The 26530-nt window shown below is 49.2% G+C and overlaps 1 protein-coding gene across 1 annotated transcript in view; it reads right to left on the bottom strand.

Moving 5' to 3' along the window:
- Nucleotides 1-26530, bottom strand: part of MARCHF4 (membrane associated ring-CH-type finger 4) — a 106180-nt gene that overhangs the window by 25489 nt on the left and 54161 nt on the right. The gene's annotated exons all lie outside the window — the stretch shown is intronic.

Raw genomic sequence — 26530 nt, 5'->3', positions numbered from 1 at the left:
GGAAGCACCAGAATCCACGGGGAACAGGACAGCCAGGCAGCTTCAGAGAACTCAACTAACATTTTGGAGCCTCGGCCACCATCGGGTGCTGCCCAAGTCCTAGGGTGACTGTGAAATGAGTGCATCAATTCTTATGGAAACCCTCTGTCATCCAAAGCCATCTGTCAGTCTGACGGACTTCTCTGTGAAGGGGTCTCAAACTTGGATGCCCTCAGACCCAGACAGACCATCCAAGAGACACAAGGCAGCTAGTAGGGACTGGGGCCAATGTAAGGCCCAGACCCCAAGTTAAAGGGACAGCCACCAGCAGCTCCATTCCCCTAGATCTGGGCTTCTGGGTGGCAATTTTTATGTGAGTCTCCCAATAGTGAAATGTCAACAACAAAGGCAGGTCTTCTAAATATATTGTGAGGGTCATTTTGCCCGGGTTTGGAGCTGTGGTCCGGAGGCTTCGTACTCCCCTGCAGGCCAGCACATGGAGACCCAGGTCCCTCTGTGAAGTCCCCTGCCCTGGGTCCCTGAGTGACAAAAGCTTGGCAGGTGGGGGCAGGCCTGAATCTCAGGGATCTAAGCAGTGGGATGTGTATCCCTCCAGGAGTGTCCTTGGGGCCTGGCTGGGAGGGGCCGCAAAGCCTGTCTGGGGCAGGTCTGGAAGCAGGGAGGCCGAGGAACTGGTCCAGTGAGATGGCGGCAGGATTTGAAGCCCCTTGTGAGTGGACCACAGAGATGGGCTCAGCCACCAGAACACCCTGTGACCACATGTCAATGATGGTGACTGAAGGTAGTGGGTGCTGGCTTCCTGCCAGGCCTGACATGGTGGCCCCGAAGTGCCTCTGGGAGCCTCCACAACCCCTTTTCTTTCTCCCCTCCCTTTTCCCTCCCTCCCCCTCTGTGTTGCCTTTCCCCCTCCCAGCTCAGAGCCCATGGTTTCCGCTCGCTAAATCCCACCGACTCAACTTCCTCATTTACTTTCCTAGAGAGGTAAGCAGTTGGGCCCACCCCCTCCCCCAGCCTGGGCTTCCTTCTGACCTACCCCAGGGCTCCCTTTCTCCGTACTCCCTATGCCTTCCCTTCCCACCCCCAACTCATTTACTGTAGATTCAGCCCTTCCAGCTCAGTCCTGTCAAAGGACCCAGAAGATGTTCCTGAGCCCCACACTGGTGTTTGCAATTTGGCCACTTAAACCGTGTCCCTGCTAATTTGGAGAGTCCATCATTCAGGAAACCACATCTTGCTCCTAATTTTGGCTAAGCAAGCACAGAAGCACCTGACCTATAAAACATATTTAATCATGTTCTTTGCCGTAGACTGTAGAACCAGCTGTTTCCTGCAAAGACGCACGGAATCATCTTTCCCTTCCAGTTCAACCCCTGTGACTCCAAGACCACACCTTGGCCTGGATGAGGTCTAGAATATTCTTTTGTACCTTGTCTGTCTGTCAAACTGCTTCTCATCTTCACCATAGTTCCAATGCCACCTTCTACAGGGAGTTGCCCCTGACTTCTCCAGGTCGAGCGCCTTGTGCTGAGTGCCTTGGGTGTATCCCTGTTACAGCACTAGGCGCATCCTCATAAGGATCTGAGGCCTGTCTACTTGTCAGAGAAGTCCTGGAAGGCGGGGATGAGGGGTTGTTCACCTTTGGACCCTATCCCCCCCCATGCCTAGCCCTACTCCCTGAAGGCTCTCAACAACATCTGTGTTTGAATGGGTAAATGAAAAACTTAAGTTTCTGCTCAGGTTCCCTGCACTGTCCTGAGGAACAGGGGAGATGCCTACTGCATGAGACTGGGAACCAAGTCCAGTGGTGGACCTCCAGACCCCAGCTCAGTGCCCAGCACTCAACGTATATGCATGCCATGAATGAACTTGGTAGCAGAAATGCTCAGAGTGCCCCCGCATAACCCTTCCCAGTTCCCCGCGCTGCTCCTTCTGTATTGACGGGCCCCCTTCGCTGTAGCTCCCGCCCTTCCCATGCCCACTGTGGTAGCACGTCCCCCGTTTGTCTCTGGGCTACTGCACCGTGACCCCTTACAGGGACGATAGCTTATCCACCTTTGCAACCTTAGCACCCAGTGCTGTGCTTGACACAGACCCTCCTTGCAGTGTTGATGGCAAAATGCATTCCTGTCTTTTTGATGAACGAGCAGGTTTGCTCCCCTCAGACACAGCTGGCTCTGGTTCCAGGCGGGCAGCTGTGGCGCCTGGGCGAGTGGAAGAGGCAGGAGATGCCCACGTTGCTGGGCACCCGCCACAGCCTTCCAGGTCTAAAGGGCCCTTGGTTGCTGTGTAGCTCGGAGTAGTTGCTGTGTAGCTCGGAGAAAGAAATAGGAGGGGGTGAGCGGGGAGAGGTGCTGGGGGAGGGGCAAATCCCTCATTATTCATGGCAGCATTTCCTAGGCTCATTAATTCTAACAGGATGAGCTGGGTTTGATTAATCGGGTTGTTAAGCAGCCATGTCAAATTGCCAGTGAAGTAAGAGACATTACTTCCGGTCCCTGGCAATGCCGCCAAGCGACAGAGAAGCCTGTACTCCTTGCTGCCAGGCAGCCGCCAGGAGACAGGGCAGCAAGGGCTGTTGGCTGGAAACAACTGATAACAAGACCCGGGTTCCCCAGCGTGGCTCTGCATGTAGGGGGCCCCGCACCTCCACATACTTATGTGGGGAAGGGGAGGGCATGACCGGGCTTGGTCTCAGTGCCTGGCTGTGGGCCCCAGAGCCCAAACGTGTGCCGGCTTCCCAGGGGCTCCTCGTCCCCCATCCTCCCCCGCCGCCCCGGAACCGGACAACCCAAAAGGCAAAAGAGGAACTCACTTTGGGTGCTACAAGGATTAGAAAGCAAGGACACCAAAACTGCTGAAAAGTTTAACTCTGACGAAGGAAGCAATCCAGGATTTTTGCAAAAAAAATAGTAAATCTGGAAAGATGGTATTTTAACCTTGGCATTTACATAAGTTTTGTATTTTATGATCTGGTATATTTTTATGTACATTTGGGAGAAGGGCCATAATCTTCTTTATGTTTAAGGCTTCTAGGAGGCCTCAACGGGGACACTTTCCCATCTTTGACCGGTCAGGTCTATGCGTCTTCAAGAGCAGAAGTGGAAATGAGCCAGCTGCCAGACGGATCTGGGTAGACTCCGTGACGTTGAGCTTTGCAGTCAACTCTGTTGAAAGCTCAAGTGTTGTCGCAGGGAACTGGCAGTGGTAAACCTCGCCGCGCAGAGGAAGACGAGGCTTCAGTGACTGGCTCCAGGCCACTGAGCCGGCCGGTGGCATGGCCGGAATGGGAAGCCTGGTCTTTCCGACACCAGACGCCAAGCTCTCACCACCCCACTCTTCATCCCTCCTGGGCACTCTGTCCCTGCTCTCCCTCCACGCCTCTGCCTGCGTCTTCCACCCCCCTGCCCCTCCGCCCAGTCTCTCATGCCGGCCAGCTGCCCACCTGTCTCTTCTCCCTGCACTGCCACTCAGAGTTTGGCCTTTGTCCCCTGTGTCTTCCAGGATTTGGGCTGCTCCTGTGGGTCCCCTAGAGCCCGGACATCACAGGTGCACAATAGGGCACATTTGCTGACTGGAGGGGCACCAGGTCTGGCAGAGCATGAGCCCCCCCGCCCAGTCCTGAGGCTCCAGCCCTTGGGCTGGGGCGATTATTACCATCTTTTCTTTTCTTTTCTTTTTGTATTTTGTAATTTTTATTTTTTTATTTATTTATTTTTATTTATATATTTTTTATTATTACCATCTTGTCCGCGGAGCTCAACAAACGCCACAGATCAAAGGGGCTCATTAAATGCAAAAGGCACAGACACTTCTCAATGATCTGCTCAGAGCTTTGGGGCCCAGGGAACGGCTAAGGCAAGAAAACTCGGTCTTCTTGAATCCCCGGGTCCCCAAGGGGCGTGGTGTGAGGAAGGGATGAAGTGCATGGTTTTTGGAGATGGACTCCTTAGGCCTGAATGCCTCTTCACGCTCACCAGCTGTGCAAACTTGGGCAAGTCCCTCAACCTCTCTGAGGCTTCTTTATCTTTCCGTTGCAGTCAACTCTTGCCTTCCACGGGTGGCTGCGAGGATTGAGTGACATCATGCCCACAGGAGTGCTGGAGACAGCGCCCGGCACAAGTAAACCCCCTTGGGCAAGGATCGCAATTCTAACTCACATTTCCACTAGGATTTTAATTTCATAGGTTTTTTTCCTACTACAGCTCCATTTTATTTGCTGCTGGCAAATAAGAAGGAGCCCTGCCTTGGGTAAAAGGTCAACTGAGCCTCTGAGAGAGGGGAGTCTGCCCCTGTAAAGTGGACAAGGGGTCAGAACACAGATCTGCCAACTTGTGGCCCAGAACTGTCCTCTGTGTTACAAGGGGGATGCAGAGAGCACCGGTTGGGGTGGGGGTGGGGGGCTCTCCTGCCCTGGGGATGCTGAACAGAAGAGCACAGACCTCTTGGAGTGGTTAAGTGGGGTCGTGCTAGAAGCAGGAGGCAGGACAGGTTGATCCACAGCCATTGGCTGTGGTTGAGCGGGTGGGTGGGGAAGAGAACAGGATGGATTCTCCTCACTGCCAACGACACAGCAAGCTGCAGGTGCAAGACTCCAGTGGTTTCTCCATTCACAGATTTCTTTCTGTTTATTTCCAGCTTGCTTCGATTCTTCCCCATCTCAATCTGAAAGGACTCGCTTCTGGAGTCCTTAGGTTACCTGGTTGCCATGGCAGTGGCAGGTAAGCCAAGATTTCCCCTTCCACCCACACAGGCACCGGGCATCCCTGCCACTGAGCAGAAAGAAACAAATACAGTCTAGAAACACAAAGACTCCAGCCCTGCTGCGGTTTGCAGCTCCGGAAGATCAGAACAAAGGAGCAATAGGAACCCTAGCCTTGGGGTGCAGTTTGGGGGTATCTTACTTTATTGACAGTAATGTGATGGTAAAGAGCTTGAAGTCTAATCTTAGGAAGTCTTGGGTATATCCAGGCTCTTACAATCTGTGTGACCCTGGGAAAGTTGCTTAACCTCTCTGAGCCTCATTCAGTCATTCCTTTATTCATCAAGTATTTGTCTAGTATGTTCCAGGTTCTGTTCTACGTGACAAGGATACAGCAGTGAATGGAACTGGCCAAAATTCTCTAGTAGAGACAGACAGACCATAAAAAATATAAACAAATAAATGATAAGTACTTAAGATGATATCACGTGCTAAATGAGCTAAATTTTTCACGAGAAAAATGAGCAGGGGAAAGGAAAATAGAATACCAGGAAAGGAGCAGGTTGAAACTTTAATAGGGTGATTATGAAAGGCTTCACCAAATGGGGACATTTGCACAAAGACTTGAGGAAGGTCAGGGAACAAGCCATGCACATATCTGGGGGCTGAACATTTCAGTGCAAAGGCCCTGTGGCACAAGCATGCCTGGCATGTTGTAGGGACACCAAAGAGGCTGGTGTGTCTGGGGTAGAGTGAGTGAGGGAAAGGGAGGTCAGAGATACAATGAGGATGAAGAATGAGGGACAAATCAGGAGAGGCTTGTGGGCCATTTTAAGGACTTGGTCCTTACTGTGAATGAGATGGGAAGTTGTGAGAGTTTTGAGGACAGGAGAGTGGCGCAATCTGACCATGTTTGACAGGATCACTTTGGTTGCTGTCTTGAAAACAGACTAGACAGAAGGGCCAAGTAGAAAGACAGGAGGCTGTTGCCGGCATCCGGATGGGTGATGATGGTGTTCTGGACCCGTATGGAAGCAGTGGGAGTTCTGAGAAGTCATCCCTTTCTAGATGTATTTTGAAGATACAGGTAACAGGATTTGCTGATGGACTAGATGGGTGGATGAGAGGAAGGAAAACAAGGATGACATGATTTTGACCTGAGCCTTGAGGAAGACGGAGAACAGCTCTCATTTGGGATGGGAAAGATGAGGGAAGAGCAGGTTTTGGAGGGCAGACTGGGAGCTCAGTTTTGGACAAGTCCACTTTGAGATGCTGTTACATAGGCTTCTGAGACTGCAGTAGATACTAGTCTGGAGTTAAGGGGAGAGGTCCAGGCTCGAGACATAAATTTGAGAGTCATTGATACACAGATGGTGTTTAAAGCCACGCACCTGCATGAAATCACCAAAGGAGCAGGTGTGGGTAGGGAAGGGGAGGGATACCACGGCTGCTCCCTGGGGACGTCACCATGCCGGAGCTTGGGAGACGGGAAAGCAGCAGGAGAAGAGGCTGAGAGGGAGGGTCAATGGGATGAGAAAGGAACACTCCAGTGGTTTCTCTGTTCACAGATTTCCACGATGTGTGGAACATGTGTGTTCCAACAGCCAAACAAGAAACAAAGTATTTTAACAAAAGGGAGCCACCAGCCCTTGTGAAAGGCTGCAGATGGGGCAAGTTGGATGAGAACTGAGCATTAGCCATGGATCTGGTGAGGTTTCCTTGATGTCTTCGTTGTCTACATAAAACGTGAAGCAAAGCCATGGGCTGAGAGTGAGGGGGGCGGTACTGGAGGTCTGAGAGTGGGTAGAAAACAGTCATCTGGGGGAGTTGAAGAGTGACGAGACTAGAGAAATAAGATACGATTGCTGGCAGCACAGAGGGTCCTTTCTATTAGACAAAAGGGCTCACCTATGAGACTGGGGGAGGAGGGGAGTAAGTGAATGGATTTAGCACCATGCCTGGCACACGGCAAGCTCTCAGCAAACGCTGGCTCACGGGTAAGGGGTTGGAAGAGGGGTTATCGCAGAGCTCCCTCTCTCTAAGCCCACCTTCTCATCTACTTCAAACGCTGATCAGTTTCCTTCCTTCTCTCTTCACCCTTTATGGAACATTCTCCTATTTATAATCCTAATGTTATAAACATTTCACAATTCTAACAAAATGCTTTCATTGACATTCTACCACCTACGACCTCAATAACCAAATGAGGCTAATAATTACTTCTCCTGTTTTACAGATACAGAAACCCACTCAAAGAGGCTGCTCCTTGCTCAGGAGAAAGGCGAGGAAAGCTCTGAAACCAGTTCTGTCCATCAGGCTAGACCCACAGCATCTCTGCCAGCGCCAGCGTCACCTGCTCGTCTCCTCTTCTCCTGCCCCAGCAGTCTGTTCATCAGAGAGCTGACCTTGCTGGCTCCCCCATGAACATACAAACACAAAGGCAGAAACCCTTTTCCCCTTTGCCCCTCTCCTCAGAAGCCAACTCCAGGCAGTGCTCACTGGTAGTAACTGATGTGAGAGTGGGGGGGGACAGGCTAACTCCCCCCTCACTTCCTCTTCGCACTCCAACCCTTGGTAGACCCTCCCCATCTGACATTGGTTCAGTCAAAATTAAGAGAGAGAGACTTTTGTAAGCAAAGTAGTACATAAAAGTTTTCTCCGAGAAGCAGTCTGGATTAGTAAGGAAAGTTACAGTCGCCTTACAGAAGCTCCACTGTGAAGACACAGAGGACCTAAAGTCTTACAATTAGAATTTCCCCTCCAGGGTAGACCCAGCAGCCATGCGTCCTTGGGTGGGGAAGAATGGGCATAAGAGTAGAAATAGTTCGTTGGGATTGTGGCGAAGAATGAGGAGGGAGTGTGGGTAGGAAAAGGGAGGGATACCAAAAAAAGTAGGGACTCTCCAAAGTCCATTCTGGGTAGTGTGAGGATGGGTAGTCGACTTGACAGGGAAAGTAGAGAACTGGTTTGTACCACTCCCTGCACGTCACATCTTTGGGGGATCACCTCACAGCGAGGCTCATCAATAGCCCAGCCTTCCAACTTTACAGACGCAACCGAACTGGCCCGTGATTTCAGCCAGCTATTTATGTAGCTGGGATCTGGGTTGGCGGGCGAGGGCTGGGGAGAAAGGGGACACAGCAGGCGCACAGATGGGGCCAGTGCCTTGAAGGAAAAGCTAGAAGTTTCCAGGCATCTTCTTCCTGCAGGAGGCCAATGTATCCCAGTATTAGGATCAAGAGAAATGAGGGGCGCCTGGGTGGCACAGCGGTTAAGCGTCTGTCTTTGGCTCAGGGCGTGATCCCGGCATTCTGGGATCGAGCCCCACATCAGGCTCCTCCGCTGGGAGCCTGCTTCTTCCTCTCCCACTCCCCCTGCTTGTGTTCCCTCTCTCGCTGGCTCTCTCTATCTCTGTCAAATAAATAAAATCTTAAAAAAAGAGAGAGAGAGAAATGACCTATCACGAAGACCTCCTTACCAGCAAAGGTTGTGGTAGAAGGATAAACGGGCGCGGGTGTGACCCCTCTGCCCTGGACGATGATAAAGCAAGTGTCGTCCTCATCTACAGAGGCAGGGGATGCGCGAGATGATTTCAGAGACCCCCACGGCCCCAGAATCCATTACTATACACGGACAGGCAATTTTGAATTCTCTGCATATTTTGTCAGAGCGTATGGGCAGCTCTTTGTTTTCTGCCTGTCAGGCCACTCTTTTCACTCTGTCCCCCATCCAGAGCACTTAGCATGCCCCTTCCCAGCCAGGCCGGGCCAGCTTCTCACTTCCGCTCTTGGTGGCACCAGGGCCAAACCCTGGTTTCTGGAGGCTAACGGTGTGTCAACACTTGCACATGGAAATCAGGAATTGTGGCAAGATAATTTGATTTTAAAAAGAAAGAACTCTAAGTAGAAAAAAAAAAGATTTAAGACCTTAATGAGCTATAGTTATCTACACTAAATCCAATTAACCACGTAATTATTTCTAGTTCTGCTCTCATACCAGCAGCTTACTTTCACACACACACACACACACACACACACGTATAATCTGCCTCCCTCTTCATGAAGAAATCTCCAGCCTTCCTGTTCATCAGTTCAAAAAAAAAGAATACAGAGACAAGGAAAACAAACAGACCTAAACCCAACCCTCCAAACCATGGTTTTTCATTTTCATGATAATTATTTTATTCCTGCAATGTTTTTCCCCTTATAATTTAACTGGTATAAGACAAATGTACCTATTTCCTCTAACTGCCTCTAAATTTACTCAACTGGTACTAGAAAGAAGAACTTAACCTCACAGTAATTGAATTTAAATAACATCCAATTCCATAAAGCCAAGCACGGGCTGCGTGATAAACCGCACTGCACGGGGCCGGCGGAAAGAAAGACGGTCATGTCTTATGTGTATATTCATAACCATATCTGTATTTCTAATGACCTAAATGTGCAAGATGCTGTCCGTTTGTCTTTCTGTGTAACTCATCACGGCCATCACCATCGTTACCAAAGAGCTAAAATTAAAGGCTCCTGTGCCCTCAGTCCTCTGCCTGACTCAACAGGAAAATGTAATTTCGATAAACCTCAGCTGGCCAGAATGGGGCTATTTGCATATGGCAGCCGGCTGGGCCCGTGTCCAGGGTTCCAGGCCGCCAGGTTGGAAGTGCAGAAATTCCAGGTCACCGTGTCCTCTTTCTTTCCCACAAGTCAGGCCAAGCCAAGGGCACAAGTCAATGGCAAGTTAAAGGGCAAGTACTCAATTACCCTCTGGCGTCAGCCCTCTTTACTCCCCACACGCTGGCAGAGGGATGCCCAGCTCCAGTTGTACAAAACCTTTGTATTATTGGGAGGGGTTGTGAAATTCTACAGAAATCAATTTTCCGTCACAGTAATTAATGTATCGCTCTGTGTGGAGGGGATGCAGCAGATGTGACACGTGCAAATGAACGAGGAGGATGGGTTGTACTTCGTCGATGTTTTGAATCACAACCCTAGGCTTTTAGAACTTTCTGTATGGCTGGCTCCTACAAAGCAAAAAAGCTGGGGCTCTCCTGGGTGCCAACCCCAGCTCTGCCACCCTCTGGCTAGTGACCTTGGCTATAAGCCCTCCAGGCCCTGAGTCCTTGGTTCTCAGAACTCAGCGTACCTAAGGACCACCTGGAAGCTTGTTATGAGGATAGCCAGGCTTTGCTCCAGGCATTGATTCCATGGGACCCACTCTTCCGGTCTTGAAGCAAGGTTGGCTAAGCCTCATTTTGCAAAGCCCTGGACCAGATCCTTCTTAGCAAGCCTTCTGTCTTCCGCATCACTCTAAGACTCTGATGGATACAAAGAGAAAAACAAATACCAATAGCTAACACATGTTGAACACTGACTGTGTGCTAAGCCCCATATGCCAGCTTGCACTTCTGAGTTCAAATCCTGGTTCTTCCCCTCAGTGGGTGAAGGCCATTGTGCAAGCTACTTGCCCATGCTGAGCCCCAGTCCCGTCAACGGCAACTCTCCGCTTTGATGAACACTGCGGCTGCGACGGCTGCCTTAGTCGTTCGCGCTCACTGAGCATGCGCCGGGGGCCCGGCGTTGTCCCAGGCGCTTGCGGTGCACGAGGCTGCATAGCGCGGCTACCGGGGCCAGCGGGCGCAGGCTGGCTGCTCTGAACCCTGGCTCTACCATCTATCACCTGCGTGACCGCGGCCAGTCTGCTCAGAGGTAAGGCGGGACCAAAGACACGTCCTGCCTCCCTAGGGTCTCCTGAAGATTCAGCGAAATAATGCACAACGAGAAGTATTTAGAGCCCTGCCTGACACATAGCGGGTGCCCACTGTAGGTCACTACTTACTGTCGCTCGCGTACCCACCAAGCCTCATGGAGCGTCCACATCCTAACAAAAGGAGGCAGACGGAGGATGCTGCGGTCTCGCACTGCGGACAAGGGCTCTGGGCCGTTTGCTACCTTACGAAGCACCTCACTCTGGCACCTTGTAAATGAAGCTCATCAGTCTGAAACCGGTGAGTACTTAGGCTGCGTGGGAGGCCGGCTAACGAGCGTAAGGTAATAACAGTGTGATGAAGGCCAGGAGCCTCCAGGTGCTGCTAACTGCCCTGCTATTTCGGGGCTGGGGGGAGGACAAAACGGATACCCCCGCTCACATCCACCTGCCGGCCTCCGCGTCTCCTAGGAGCCCTCCCCGCGCCTTCTCCCTCACGTGCCTGTGCTCCTTCCTCCCGTGATGGGGTAAAGGACAAAGCATTAAGTCGGAGTGTTTCCAGCCATCTCTCCTCTCTGCCCCTTTTCAGGCAAGGCTGTGAACATGTGTTCACAGGGCCAACCGAGGGCTTTGTGCTGCCCTTGGAGGCACAGGAATGAGGGGAAGTGAAAGCAGGGCAGAGAGGCTAGAATGATCTGGGTCTCGAAGAGCTTAGCGAGAGAAGGGAAGTAAGAGAAGGGAAAGAGAGTTTTGCCCTCTAATTTCCTCTGCCTGCTTTGTCAAGAGTAAACACCGAAGCGATTTTCAGTTCTTTCTCTGTATGGGACTTTCTCTTTGCGACAACCTTCGTTCAGATCACCCTCCGTTCAGACTGAAAAGCCCGGAGCCCGGGGGGGCCGTGGTGCGGCGGGGCAGCCTCCGGCCGGGGGTTCAGAACTGCCGGGCCTGCCGGACTGAGGCTCGCACGGGGCGGTCCCCATTCCGGAGTCTGCTGAAAGCTCAGCCCCGTTCTCTTCACACCTCACAAGGAAGCATACTATTCCTGAAGTCTTGGCTCCGCTCCCCTGTCAGGAATAAGCACGCTAAGTAGAATTTGAATTACTATGGCGTGTGAATAGACTCCGGTCTGTTGACTCCAAGCTTCTGCTAGGCTGCTCCAAGTGGTTGTAGCTTCTGTCATCTTGGCAATTTTACTTTTTGTTTGAAAGAATTCTATATTCCTTACTTCTGGGGCTGGGAAGGGGGTGGTCTTCAAAGGCCCTGCGCTTTATCCCCCAGCGTCTGGTCAGAGGACCTGTCCCCAACCCTGACGGGTGAGGTGCCCCTCCTGTACAGAGATAATGCCAGGAAAGGGGGCCCCAGAGCCTCCCATGCTTACCCAGTGCCCTTTGAGATCCATATATGGAAACCAGTGCAGGGGTGCCTGGGGGGCTCAGCCTGTTAAGTGTCTGCCTTCAGCTCAGGTCATGATCCCAGGGCCCTGGGTCCCACTCCCTGCTCAGCTGGGAGTCTGCTTCTCCCTCTCTCTTTCTGCCCCTCCCCCATGCTCATGCTCTCTCTCTCTCAAATAAATAAAATCAGGAAGGAAGGAAAGAAGGAAGGAAGGAAAGAAAGGAAAGGAAAAGAAAGGGAAGAGAAAACCAGTGCAGACAAGCCCAAAGTTCATAGAAGAGCCCAGGCTTCTACACTCAAGGATTGGGGGGATATTTATGCACCAGCAGTGCTCCCCTTCAAAAGACCGAGGCTATAGCCCATAGTCTCCTTCATTTAGGAGCTGTTCAGTGGCCTTGGTTGAGCACCGGCTCTGGGCCTTGGTGCTGAGACCCCAAGATGGCGCCCACCTATGCCACACACACACTAGAACGTGCTTCCTCAACCCCATCTAGATTCTCAGCTTTTGCCATGGTTTTTTGGGCTGCATTTCATTTAATTATTGGCTGGTATGTAAAATATCACTTCCTTTTAATTCTCTTTAGCCTTGTTCAGGTGACAAGGTGGTTAGGCAAACAATCAAGACTTTTCTGGGATTTCAGTCATGTTCTGGGATTTGGTGGTCCAAATGCATGTTGCTCCTCCCCTTGGCTTTGTGATTGTTTAAAACTGTATTCATCTTCCCCTCAGCAGTCGTCCGTCAGTGAAAAGTCCTATTTTTAGATCCCATTCTCATGTCAGGCATCATTTCAGCCACTTTTTTCTAGACCTTCACCAGTTGCTTAAGTTTTTAAGGCAAGTTTTCCTGCTATTTCCCAGACAGCCAAGGATCCTCATGTCCCGAAGCTGGGAGAGAAAAGGTCCTATAAAAATATGTAGAGATTTATTATATATCAAAATTTTCCTCATGACTATGCCCCCCACATACACATAGTTTCCCTCAAATTAGGAATGTAATATACAGCCTATCTTAACTTGTATCTTTCTATTCACACTATGTCATCAAAAATTTTTCATCATGATGCGTGATTTCATGGTTCATACCCTGGAGGGGAGCCTAGGTGGCTCAGTTGGTTAAGCATCCAGCTCTTGATTTCAGCTTGGGTTTTGATCTTGGGGTTGTGAGATCGAGCCCCATGTCGGCTCCACACTGGGTGGGGAGTCTGCCTGAGATTCTCTCCCTCTGTCCCTCCCCCCATTCGTGCTCTCTCTTTCTCTCTCTCTCTCTCTCTCTCAAATAAATAAATAAGTCTTAAAAAAAAAAAAAAGACAGTCCTGGAATGGAATTACTAATTCTAAGGGCGTGGGCATTTTTAAGGCTGTTGGTACATGTTATCAAACTGGTCTTCCTCAAGATGACCCATTTTCCATCCATGTCATTACAGTGTGTCAGTACCTCCCATTACTACCTCACATTCAAGGTCTTGCCCTTTCTCCACATGCTTATGGACAACGGGCGGTAGTACCATGGCTATGACCCTGAGAAAAAAGGCTCAGAAAATGCAGGCGGTCTATTCCTTTCCCAGTATGGAGGACGAGCAGGAGGTGACTGCAGTACTGGGGCAGAGTGAGGTCCAAAATTTGCAGCAGGATAACTGAGGCAATCTTGGAGGAGAATCTCAACCATAAAGGAGAACCAGTGGGCACCTGGCGTGTTGGAGGCTGCAGAAACTTAGCCTGGGTGCTGGGGTGGGGGGCACTCTTCCTTCTCCAGGGACCTGATGGATGATGATAAGGATGGCTCCGAGTATTCTTGCCAAGAGTCCCAGTATAGCTCAGTCTCTGTGATGGCAGGCTACAAGACTAAGACACCTGGGGCTAATGGGTCCCGCAGTTAAGACCCCTCACCCACATAATTGCCCCCTAAGAGAGCTAGGTATGAGTACCTAGTACACTCACTGGATGTAGCGATACCCTTGTGTGACTGGGTAACTTTGCTGTTAAAGGTGTCATCTGGCCTTATTTTCCCTGCCACAGTTTCAGCCTTTTTCTGTCTTTTCACAATGAATGGACAATGCACAGGCTTTAAGATCAATCAGCTTCTAGCTCTGCCATTTACTAGCTGTGTCGGTTAGTTTCAGCTGCGAACTATACTCCTGCATATGCACCCCAAAATTCGTGGTATAAAATAACAACCACTTATTATTTGTCCCAAGTCTACAAGTTGGCTGAGTAGTTCTGCTGATCTGGTTTGGGTGAGCTTGGCTGGGCTTGCTCCTGCATGAGTGAGCTGTCTAGAGGCTGGCTGACCTAGGACAGGCGCCCCTCTGCTCACATGTCTCTTCTCATCCAGTAGGACTGCCTGGGCTTGTTCACATAATGCCGGAAGACTTCCTGCCAGCAAGAGAGGGTCGGCCCAGATGTGCAAACACTTTTCAAGCCTTTGTTTACATTAAGTTTGTAATGTCTCATTGGCCAAGTCATGTGGTCTGCTCCAGACTCAGCATGAGCAGGCATTACCAAAAGGAAGTGACTATAGGGAAGCGTAAAGATCTAAGGCCATTAGTAGAATCAATCTATCACATTAGCTCTATGACCTTGGACAATTTCCTTAACCTCTCTGAGGCTTACTTCCATCATCTATAAAAATGCAGAGCTTTTGTAGGATTCCTTGCGATAATATATGTACAGTGTCTGGCACACGATAAACATTCCATATGTGTTAATTTCCTTCTCCTTTTCCGTCATTTAGACTTTCTCTTTTTTCTCTTAAATGCATTATTTCTATGCATTACCTTCTACATTCAAAGCTTCAACATAATAACGCTAAACATTATGCCTGTGTCTTCTGTTGAATCTCCAGCTCCCAGACTGTGGCTAACACAGTATGGAGGCCCTCAATTCATTCCAATCATCTAGAATTTGGATAGTAAAGGGATTGGGGGGTCTCTGCTTCCTGTGTTCCTGGGACTGCCCAGTTGTCAAATGACCTCTTGGCTTTCTGACCCAGCTCCAATATCAAAAGTGAAAAAAGAAAGGGTTAACACTTTTGCATTAACTGATGACTTGGAATAGAGGCAACAAGATGGGGAACCTCCATTTCCTAATTTATAGGTGGCCTTGGGGGTAGGATAAGTATCCTGGCCTCTCCTTAGCTAATCAGGCTCCAGAAGAGACATTAATTGCAGCCGGTCCATCCTGCTAGGGAGACCCAAGGCTGCCAGCTCCCTTGCTGGGAATGGAATAGAATTTTAATTGGCTGTGAAAGCATCATGGCAGGTGGTGCATGAAAGAGCTGGTCCTCTCCCCTGAAGCAGGTGAGAGAACATCGGGGAAAAGCCCTAAAGAGATGCATGGTAGCAAAGACCGGCCACGTTCGGGGCTCATCCCAGAGGCAACACCACTGGTCAGGTTCCAGGGCTGGACTCCCTCCAAGGTCAAGTACTCTCTCACACACTATACTTGGTGTGGGCAGCATACATGTATCTGGCCTGGAAACCTGTTCATCCCTGTGGCCACCCACTGACTTTCGTAAGAAAAGCACTACATACTGTCACTTGCATGGCCAAGAAAATCATTCCCCCCTACCTCAGAGAACTCTCCAAATATAAGCTCAGTCCCCCAGTGTGTGTGTGTGTATGTGTGTGTGCGCGTGTGCACACATGCGTGTGTCCATTTGGACCAATGGCACGGCATTCCTGTGCTGTTGTTTCTGAGCCATGTTCACATTTTTTCACTCAAATAAATGAATGCGATAATGTCTGGGGAAACATGTCCTTGTGGCAACGTGTGTATTTTCTGCCATGGCGTTTCCTGGAACACACACAGAACGTGGGATGATGGGATGACGTGTAGGTCAGCAGATGTGTCTGTGAAAATGAGACAATGTAAACTTGTTAGCATAAACATACAGTGATGGGTGTTGTGGTTTTCAGAGACCTTTGGGTGGGTTATTTAACCTCGTAGATTCGTTTTCTTATCAATAAAATGTGGGCAATAGCAGTACTTATCTACTAGGACGGCTGGAAAGTCTAGTAAGATGTAAGCCATTTAAAATAATGCAGAGACTCAATAAATGTGTTTTCGTGATTACTGCTAGTGAAGGGGAGGGTGGTGGAGCGGGTCATTGACCCACCGTGCGCTGCCGACCTAGGGCTACTATGAACCTGCAGGTAAGAAGTAAAGCAGAAACCCCAAAAATATACAAGCAAAATCAATGCTTCCAGAAAACTGTTTTGTGAGATGAGAGCTTGATAAAAATTCAGAATTTTCAAGGAAACGACTTCATTCATCTTTAAAACTTGAAGCAACTAAACATCATTTATAACTACTGAACAGTTTTATTTCCATTGTGTATTTTGATTTTTATTATCAATTTTTTATTAAAAGTTTATCAAAAATTCAGTTAGGGTAAGAGAGATACATTGAAGGAGACCATTAAAAATGGAACTTTATAATTTGTAGAGATATGAAGACAAGCTTCTAAAACCGAAGCAAATGCAAAACCTCAATTCCGTCTCCATCCTCACTGTGCCTCTCCTATTCATCCCTCCCATCCTCACTGTGCCTCTCCTATTCATCCCTCCCATCTCCTTACTGGGGAGCAAGACGGCTTTCTGGTTTAAGCTCAGAACATAGAAATGAAAATAGCCAGAATAAAAGACACGGCCAATACACAGCATCCTCCTTGATGTGGTGAGAACTTCATCTCCTAAAACCAGCAGACGGAAGTCCTGGACCTTTGGGAAAAAGAGCCCCAGGAAAGTCACATTAATTCCTGCCCTTAGAAGACAGAAGAGGCTTCCCATGATTGAAAAGAGCCCTCTCCTCCTCCAAACCTGGTCCCTAGATCACAGCTGGGTGCACAGCTCCTGTGCCTAACTTCTCCCAGTTGGACCGTCAATGTTGGGGAAATTAGCAGGACAGCCATTGAAAGAAGTAATTGGTGGTGCAAATCGGATCACCCCTTCAAAGGACGGTCTTTCTCACATTTCCTACATCAGTAAGAGATTGACAACATCAGTGGAGGCAGACCTTGTTCTTTCTCCGTCCAAGGGACTAGAAAACATGGCTGGGCCACCTGACTGGGGGTGAGGTGACAGGTGGCAAAGCTAGTGCCTCAAGGGCCTGCAGATGCCCACAGGGGTGCCTCCCTGGTGGTGTGAGGGATGACGGAGCTCTGGGGCTAAGCTAGAGGAAAGCCTGGCTTTGAGTCTCGGCCACTCCTTTTGCCCCTTGGACATGTCTGTTTCCTTTTTTCCCCTAGGCCTCTGTTTTCTCATTATTTAAATGGGGCTATGGGATTAAATAACCTCTACCAGCATCCGACAGTTTCTGACTTTTTAAGATTCTATAATTTCTACAAAGGGTCTAGAGATGCAACACAACGCAAGACTCCAGGAGTTGCTTGAGGGTGAAGTAGGCTGAAGGTATCGTAGCAGGAGCTCTTTGTGATCGAGGTGAGCATGCTGCTGGGACAGATGCGGAGGTCCCTGGAGGGGCACCACCAACCACGGGAAACCCCGCCCTGCCCATCCCAGCACCCTTGCGCAGGGGATCCAGAGAGAGTGATTTGGGTTGTACGCCTACGGTACAGCAGAGGGAGAAGCATGCAGCCGTGGGAGTCCTCAGGGCACTGAAAAGGGCAGCTCCCCCGAGTGGAGAAGGGTAGATTCCTGTTGCTTGCCCCAAATTATTTTTACAGAGCATCCAATTCCTTCCTCAGGCCCGCATGTCACTTAACAAGCTTCTTATCTTTTGTTTGGCTGCTCAGCTACCTGAGATCCTAGAATGAGCTCCTTGGACGTGGGCAGAGAAGCACTCTAGGTATTGACAAGCAGTGTCTTCCACTATAAGCCTAAATCAGCTTTCTGGTCTCTGTCTTGAGTTCTTACAAGTTTTCTTGGCCTGAATTATGTCTTTTCAAAATAGGACCACCCAGAGTAAAAGGTCCTTAAATCACGGTTCCAGACTTCCCTCAGCATAACCTTGCAGGGAAGTTTGGGGCAAAATTCCTCCTAAGGTTGTTACCCCTTCCCTCCCACTCCTACAGCAGCCTGCACCCCCATCCGACCAAGGACATGAATTACTCCCGACAGGTGTGTGATGTAAGGTCAATACCATCTATTTATGTTTTTGTTCTGTTGTTTTGTCTTTGCTCTTTAAATACCCATCAGTTAAGTCTGTCTTAGCCTCTAGAAGAGTGAAAAACACTCACAGACTCCATGGGAGCCATTCAACTCAGCATGCAAGCATCCCCTGTATTATTCCTAATGATTCACCAGCCTCTCAGTGACAGGGAGCTCACTACCTTAAAGGCTACCCATTGTTTGTTTTTCTTTGTAAGATTTTATTTCTTTGTCAGACAGAGAGAGAGAGAGAGAGCGCACAAGCAGGGGGAGCAGCAGGGAGAGGGAGAAGCAGACTCCCCGTGGAGCAGAGAGCCCGACGCAGGGCTCAATCCCAGAACCCTAGGAGCATGACGTGAGCCAAAGGCAGACGTTCAACCGACTGAGCCACCCAGGCACCCCATGTATTTTTTAATAGTTTCAACCAGTGAACGCTTGCTAGAGCAATGATCAGTATTAGACTGCAAGCTGCCAGAGAACAGGGCTTTGTGCAAGGCATGGTGAAGAGGTGTTGCAAAAGACTGGACAACGACCATGTTGTATGGCTTGTGCATCCATATTAGTGCGTGGAGAAGAAAAGGAGATAGGCAGATGTAAGTTCAAGGTTGTGTGCTGTGGCTGAGTCCGAACGTTCATGTGGTCATGGCACACAGCCCGAGTGCCCTCTTCATCACCCCTGCAACAATTTCCCCCATCCCATGTCCCACCTGCCTCTTCTGGAATAAATGCCTATCTCTACTCACTATGAGCATCACTTTTCTTGTCCTGACTCTCACCTTCAGCCAAAAATGCCAGAGGCAAGAAGAATGGAACAGAGGCAATGAAGAGGAGGTGGACATGAGTTTAAAAAACCAACTTGGGGGGTGCTGGGGTGTCTCAGTCGGTTAAGCATCCGACTCTTGATTTCAGCTCAAGTCATGATCTCAGGGTTGTGAGATCCAGCCCTTCATCGGGCTCCATGCTGGGCATGGAGCCTGCTTAAGATTCTCTCTCTCCCTCTCCCTCTGCCCCTATCCCCCACTCCTCTCTCTCCCTCCCTAAAAAAAAAGAAAAAAGAAAGAAAGAAAGCCAACGTGGGGTGCTTAGGAGTTGCCAAAAGACTCACCAAGAAAAGTAGTGGAATGAATGGGCAGGACCCAGCTAAGCTGGCAGACATCCACATATTAACACTCTGACTCCATGGCAAAGAGCTCCGATTCCATGACTTTGGGCTTCCCACCTCTCAGCCCAGTTATCATAGGCCCATGTGGGGATGGAGCAACTTGTACTGGGCGCTGTTCTGGGTGGGAAGGGAATTAAGGGCTGGTCATTGCCAACCATTTTGCTGTACCCGTCCTTGCCCCTTTTGCCCTAGCCCTTCAGAGTAATGACAAAGCATAAACCCTAAAGAATAAAGAGGCAACAGACCATGCAAACCTTATCCTAGCATATCTTCTATCCAAACGCTCCTTTCTCATCAAGACATCCCAACATATCTACCTAACCCCATGCCAGCCACTTTCACCTAAACATTTTTCATCATGGTCGTTGTTGTCGTCATCATCATCATCATCGTCATCATCATCGTCGTCATCATCATCATCGTCATTGTCATCATCGTCATCGTCATCGTCGTCATCGTCATCGTCATCGTCATCATCGTCATCGTCGTCATCGTCATCATCGTCATCATCATCGTCATCATCATCATCATCATCATCGTCATCATCGTCATCGTCATCTGGGTTGAGATTGTTTCGATTTCACCATTTGAACCCCAAGGACATTTTGATTCCATGTTTACAGGTGCAAAGTTTTAATGGGAATTATATAGGCATTGATACACACTCCCTGAGAATGTATTTTCCAAAGAGAATTCCATTAAGCCAATTTAATTTTCGATCAATCGTTTTTAATATACAGCAGTTAAACTGTTACCAGTTTTTCTATTTCTCATTTAAGGTTCTTGAAACTTCTCACTGCGATCATTCATTTTATAAGTAAAATGTGTGTTAACCATTCGATTAGTTGGTTTTGGGTCCATGTTAAAATTCGCTAATTATAGCTTCCGCCATCGAAAGTTTTATTTTGTGGCCTTTAAAATCCTTCCAAATTTAATTTTTTCTGGATCAAAATTTGCCAATCTGAATTTTCTCAAGAAACCGTGATCTTCTGCCAGATTTTAATAAATTATAAATTTTACCGAGGGCAGTTTCGGCCGCTCTCAGTTTCCTCGTATTGAGTGTTTGTTGAGTCTCCACCAGAGTGAAGACGGCCTCCCACGTGAGAGCAAGGGCGTCTATTAACTGCCTAGTACACGCAGACATCAAATACATGTGACCTCATTTGAGCTACACCAGTGCTGAGAGCTGAGTGTGATTATGCCCGTTTGTGCATCAGTGAGCTACAGCTGAAAGGGCTGAGGTCATCTGCCCAGCCTCATACGGCGGCTGTACGAACCTGGGAATTGAAAACGCGGCTCTGAGTATTAAAACCTTTCATTGTTTCTACCGTATCACAGCAGCTCCCTCCTCATTTATCATCGTACTGAGTTCACTGGCTGCACGCACATCCCATGGTACCTTCCGTCTTGCTCTGTCCGTCTGTCTGTCTGTCACACACTTACACGTGCCCCTTGTTCTTTGTTCCAGACTGCCCTGGACTGCAGTCCCCATGTGCTCCTGTTCACAGCACCTTATTGTGTGCTTACTCATTCACATCCACAAGTGCCCCTGAGTCCAGCCAGAAGGCTGAAGGAGGTGACACGTGGTGCTGCTGCTGGTGGTGGCAGTGTGTGTGACTGGGTGTGCCTGGGTGTGCCTGTGTGTATGTGTGAGGGTGTGAGTGGGTGTGAGTGTGTGTGACTCTGTGTGAGTGTATGCGAGTGGGTGAGTGGGTGTGAGTGGGTGTGTGCCTGGGTGTGACTGTATGCGTGAGTGGGTGTGAGTGTGTGTGACTGTGTGAGTGTTTGCGAGTGGGTGAGTGGGTGTGAGTGTGTGAGTGGGTGTGGCTGTGTATGAGTGTGTGTGGGTGTGTGGGTGTGTGTGACTGTGTGCGAGTGTGTGTGAGGGAAGGAGTCCCACCCAGGGCAGGGGAGCAGGCTGCTGCCCAGGAGGCCGGGCCCTTCAGCCCTGCCACTCACAGTGACACACAAGGAGGTGACCACCGGGCTGGGGCGTGGGTCGGCACGTTGTTCTATTTAGTGAGGAAGAGCATGTCTTTTCAGTGGAGCACATCCAGACAGTTTCCTTTTTTACAGCAAATTACAGGGGGATGGGAAGGAAAGGAAATGGAGGGAGGGAGGGAGATGGGCTTCTATTTTTAAACCCTTGCCAGGCATTAGTTCTATGGAAGTTTCTGTGAGGAAAAAGAAGGGAAGAAGCGATGGGAAGGAGCAAGGGAGAGCTGACAGGAAGGGCCAGGTCTAGGATAGTGGTTTCCAAACATACTTTTTTTTTTTTTTTTAAATAGCCAGAAACTTTTCTTCAAATGTATCCTGTGAGGGATGCCACTATTTAAGATAAGTAAAAGGGGAGCTGTCTTCACTGACATGACAGGAGGATTCCAGATCCCCACCCACTTGCGCACACGTGGCTCCTGTGTTAGCTTTACTAAAAACAGGTTTCAACCAACATGGAGTAGGAAGAGGACCACCTTTCCACGTAGTCACTACCTCATCCATTCATGAAATACTTGTGGATGCCTATTATGTGCCAAGTGCCGTGCGAAATGCTGGGGGGTATCGTGGCAAATAAAACAGATCCAGCCCCTGCTTATGGTCTAGCATGGGAGACGAACGTTCATGAAATAATCACACAAACAAATGTAAAACTGTTGCTCTGACAAACGCTGTGAAAAAGAGGACATGGTGTCACCCAACGGGAGGCTGCCCCGAGGGAGCCATATGCAGGCTGAGGGCTGAAAGACAGACAGTAACTACGTGAAGAGGGGAGGGAAGTACATTCCAGAGAGAAGGGACAGGAGAGAACATGGCAAGGGTCCCTGTTATTAATTCCTACGTAGCAACCCATTCCCAAAACCCAGCAGCTTAAAATAACCACCATTTTTACCAATCTCATAATTTTGTGGGTCAGAAATGTGGAAATGCTTGGATGGGCACTTCTTCTGCTCCATGTGGCCTTGACCAAGGCCATTCTGTGGTATTCAGTTGGCAAATGGGCTGGTTTGGAGGGCCCATGATAGCTTCCCTCACACGTCTGGGGCTTTGATGAAGATGACTGGAAGCTGGACTCAGTCAGGACCATTGGCCCACATGTGGCCACTCCAACATGGTAGCCTCAGAGTCATTGGACTTCGTACATGGCAGCCCTGGGCTCCCAAGAGTGTTCCAAGAGGCAGAAAGTGGAAGCTCCTAATTCCTTAAGGCCTCGACCAGAACCCAGAACCATATCACTTCTACTGTATTCTATTAGCCAAAGCAGTTGCAAAGCCACTTCAAGAAGTGGGAACATGGACCCCATCGCTAATGAGCAAGTGTCAAAGAGTTTGTGGCCATCTTTAATCCACCACAGCAAATATAAGGGATTAAAATAGCCAGAACACAGAGCGAAGGAGAGCCATGTGGGAAGGGGGAGGGGAGGGGGATCTGACCTCACAGGCCGGGCTGCAGCACATCTTTGGGTAGGTCATACACAGCACAACTCCAGAAAGCACCATTCCCATCGTAGGCTATGTGAGTGGAGCCCTTGGAGTCGTGGGGCACATAACTACATGGCCATGCTGACTCCAGGAACCACACTGGCCCTGGGAACCATGTGAGACTCTTGAAAGATTTTGCTGATTGACTCTCAGAGCTTTTCTGTCCCACAGAGACGATATACAGGCAGCCTGCAACTTAAACAGTAGTTGGTTTAGAGTTTGGGTCTTCGTAATGCGGAAGCTGCTACAGGTGGAATGTTGGTGTCCCACCCCCAAATTCATATGCTGCAGCCTAACCCCCGATATAATGGTACTTAGGTGGTGGAGCCAATGGTCATGAGAGTGGGACTCCTCATGAATGGGATTAGTGCCCTTCTAGAGACGATTCCAGAGAGGTCCTTCACCCCTTCCACCATGTGAGGACACATCTATGCACCAGAAGGCAGGTCCCCACCAGATACTGGGTCCGCTGGCACCTTGATCATGGGCTTCCCAGGCTCTAAAACCATGAGAAATAAATGTTTATTGTTTCTAGGCCACCCAGTTGATGGTATTCTCTTACAGTAGCCTGAATGGACTAAGACAGAAGCCTTACCTGGAGAATATTGTCAAAGGTCACATTCGCTCCCTCTTAAAAGCATGCATGCCCTCCCCCCAAGCTCACCCCAGGCACTGTGGGCAAAGGTCTTGTCTTTTCTGAACCACCCTTTCTGGCCAATGGCAAAGGCATCCTTCTCTGCCTAGTCCTCTGTGTCCCTCGGGTGCGGAGTCCTTCCTTCTCTGTCCCAATTTGTCCAATGGACAGGCCCTTTCACACCAGCTCTCTGGCCCTAACCAGGTTCTGCCTGGCCAGCCTTCCCTTTCAGGCTCAGCAATTGCTTTAGTCCTTCCTGACACTCTGTGTTCTCTCCCAAGTCCAGCCTGGCTCGGCTTCGACCTGGTGCGCCCCTGACCAAGCCCGTGCTAGACGGGCACTTAGCGGAACATGCTTGCCAAGGGGTTAAGGCTGTTACATACAGCAGGAATTCGAACATTGCAGTAGAATATTGTACTGTATGAATACATCATAATGGTGATACAATTTTGGATTGTTTCTAGTTTGGAATTACTACGGACATTCTTACACACGTCTCGATAAGACGGATGGCCACAAGAGGAAGGGGCACCAGAGGAAGCAAGGTCTCCCTTCCTGGCCTGATGAAAGTTCCAGACTCCCCAGCAGCTATACTGTCAGCCCAAACTTTCCTCCTCCAGGAGCACCCCCACCCCACAGTGTCCCACATGCCGTTCTGCCCATGTGGCTTTAGGCTTGATCTGATCAAAAGATTGACTTCCAAATATGGCCCCAACTGTTAATCATTAATTGTAATTCTGCACTTTTCAAGTCTTAGAAATTTTAGACTAAGCAAAAGATGGGGTCACAGGCCCTCAAAAGAGTCCCCACCAGGATTTCACCGTCACTCCCTGCCCTAGGAATTTCCCTGGAATAAATTTGTCTGGCCCTAGTTACCATGCTTTGTCTTCTTGTCAACTATTCCTAGCCTTGACTTTAAATTTGTCTCCAGACTTCCACCCTTCGGCATACATGGCCTATTTTTGCAGCTCCTGTTTTGTTGGTCTTGCCCTGACTCCAGCCAGTGGGAAAGAGTCTACTTTTATTTCATAAACCAAGTTTTGGCCTCTTTTCCACATTATCCTGAGACCCCAGCATATTGTCCTACAGTGAATACCACGTGACCCTGGGCAGGTCACCCAGCCCCTGCAAACCTCCTGGCTCCCTTGTCGGTAAATTGGAGCTAGCAATTAACCCTTGTTCGGCTTTAGCATAATTGTCAAAAGCCTAGCTCTTAGAGGTAGCCTGCCCAGGGTTCAAATCTCAGCTCCGCCACTTACTAGCTGTCTTAGTCCCTTCAGGATGCTCTAACAGAATGTTCTCGTTTGGGTGGCTTCTAAACAACAAACATTTATTTCTCATAGCTCTAGGAAACTGAGAAGCCCAAGATCAAGCCACCAGCAGGTTCAGTGTCTGGTGAGAGTCAGACAGATGGCTGTCTTCTCATTGGGTCCTCACTGGGCGGAAGGGATGAGCAAACTCCAGGGCTCCCTTTTAAGAGCTCTAATGCCATTCATGAAGATTCCACCCTCATGACCTAAGGCCCCACCTCCTCATACCATCACATCGGGGTTAGGACCTCCAACATATGGATTTGTGGGGAAAACGGACATTCAGTTGATCACACTAACAGTGTGACATTGCTCTGTAAAGTCACTGAAACTCTCAGTGTCCTTCCCTGCAAAATGAAGAGTCCCTACCTCATGGGGTTATGGGAAGGTTGACCTGAGTGATATACAGAAAGCACGAGCAGCACTTGGCACATAGGCTGCAAACGCACGTTGCTAATCTCTCACGATGTTGAAAGGCTGGAAGGAGAGGCCGGTTGCTGTGATCCATCCATGCCATGTGCCACAGACTGTTTTCACAAGTTTGGAGAAAATGGGTTGGCCCAGGATGGGTGTGCAGTCTTTGGAGTCTAAAGGACCTTGGTTTGAATCCCACTCTGCCATGGCCGGGTGCCCATGAACAAGTTCCTTGTGAAAATTAAGAGAGAAGTAGGTGACCTGGTGGCACACAGTGGGAACTGAGTTCAGGTCCGTTTTCTGTCCCACCATGCGCGGCGCTGCTCTGGCATGAGCAGGGCCGGAGCGCGTTATCCGATGGAGTCCTGTGCACTAAGAGTGAGTTTGGCTGGTTTGCAGACAAGGCGGGACTAGAGGACGTTCAGCCTCAGGCTCAGGTGGGGAGCATGCGGGTGCCGGTCACACTGAGGCTGGGAGCCGCTCTGCCCGCGGGCATCACGGATGCCTCATTATGTGACCTGTCACGGTCTGTCTCCCGAGTGCAAGGCCTTTAGTGCTATCTCCAGGGAAAGGTGTCTATAAGGAAATAATAATGATGAATAATGAACTGAGTAAATTGCCATTGGCATGGATAGTTAATACCATTCCTAAGCAGAAATAGGCCAGGATTGAGAAGGAGGGGACAAAGGATGAAATGACTCGAAGCAGGTACCGACAGGGAGACCGAGGCTACCTGAGAAGGTCCTACTATGATGATGCCTGGGGTCCGGAGCCCGGGGTCTCTGCAGGGATGACCCAAGGCCCCGGAGTACTCCATCTTTGCCCCAAACTGCACTCAAGGTATCTTTCTCTTCATCTACTTTATATATTGGGTTTTCGTGACTTTAATTTAAAAATGAAGTTCTGCTGATTAAAACATTTGAGAACTATCGCACTCGTTAAACACGGGAGCTAGGTTCTTAAAAGATGCTTATTTCATTTTAGCCCCCACTTTGGGTTTATCTTCTACAAAAGAGGGTGATTTTAAAGTACGTAAATGAAGAAAATAAGAATGCTGTTTCCTCACATGTTTATATCATATTCCAGTTTGCACTGTGTGATCCTATTTCTTATTTGATTCTCACAATGGGCCAGTCAGCTATTCAGAGCAGGGCTTCTTCCTCGTCTGCAGACGGGAAGAACGGGGCTAGGGGATTCCAGAAGTTTCCCAGGGAGATGAAAACCTGTTTGGGAACAAGGTCTATCAAGCTCTGGATGGTGATGTCAATGAGGGTGCCAATCATAGAGCAAACAAGTTTTAGGTGCTTATTTTTGTCAGTTCCTGTGCTAAGAACTTTAGATATTATCTCTCTTGGTTCTCGCAACGACCCTACGAAGTACGTAATATTATCAGTAAATCGAGGCTCTGCGTCACTGAGTAACTTGTTAAAGGTCACACTGCTAAGAATTCATGCATTTAACTTGAATCTAATCATGTGGAAATGATCAAACAAATCCACATTGAGAAACAGTCTATAAAACAATGGGTCTGGAGCCTTCACTCTTCAAAAATGTCAATGTTCTGGGGCGCCTGGGTGGCTCAGTTGTTAAGCCTCTGCCTTCGGCTCAGGGTGTGAACCCGGCATTCTGGGAT

This window comes from Ursus maritimus, unplaced genomic scaffold (genome assembly GCF_017311325.1).
Source record: "Ursus maritimus isolate PB19 unplaced genomic scaffold, ASM1731132v1 scaffold_1, whole genome shotgun sequence".
NCBI lineage: Eukaryota > Metazoa > Chordata > Mammalia > Carnivora > Ursidae > Ursus > Ursus maritimus.
Note: the sequence above shows the minus strand (reverse complement) of the source record. Positions and strands in the feature narration are given on the sequence as shown.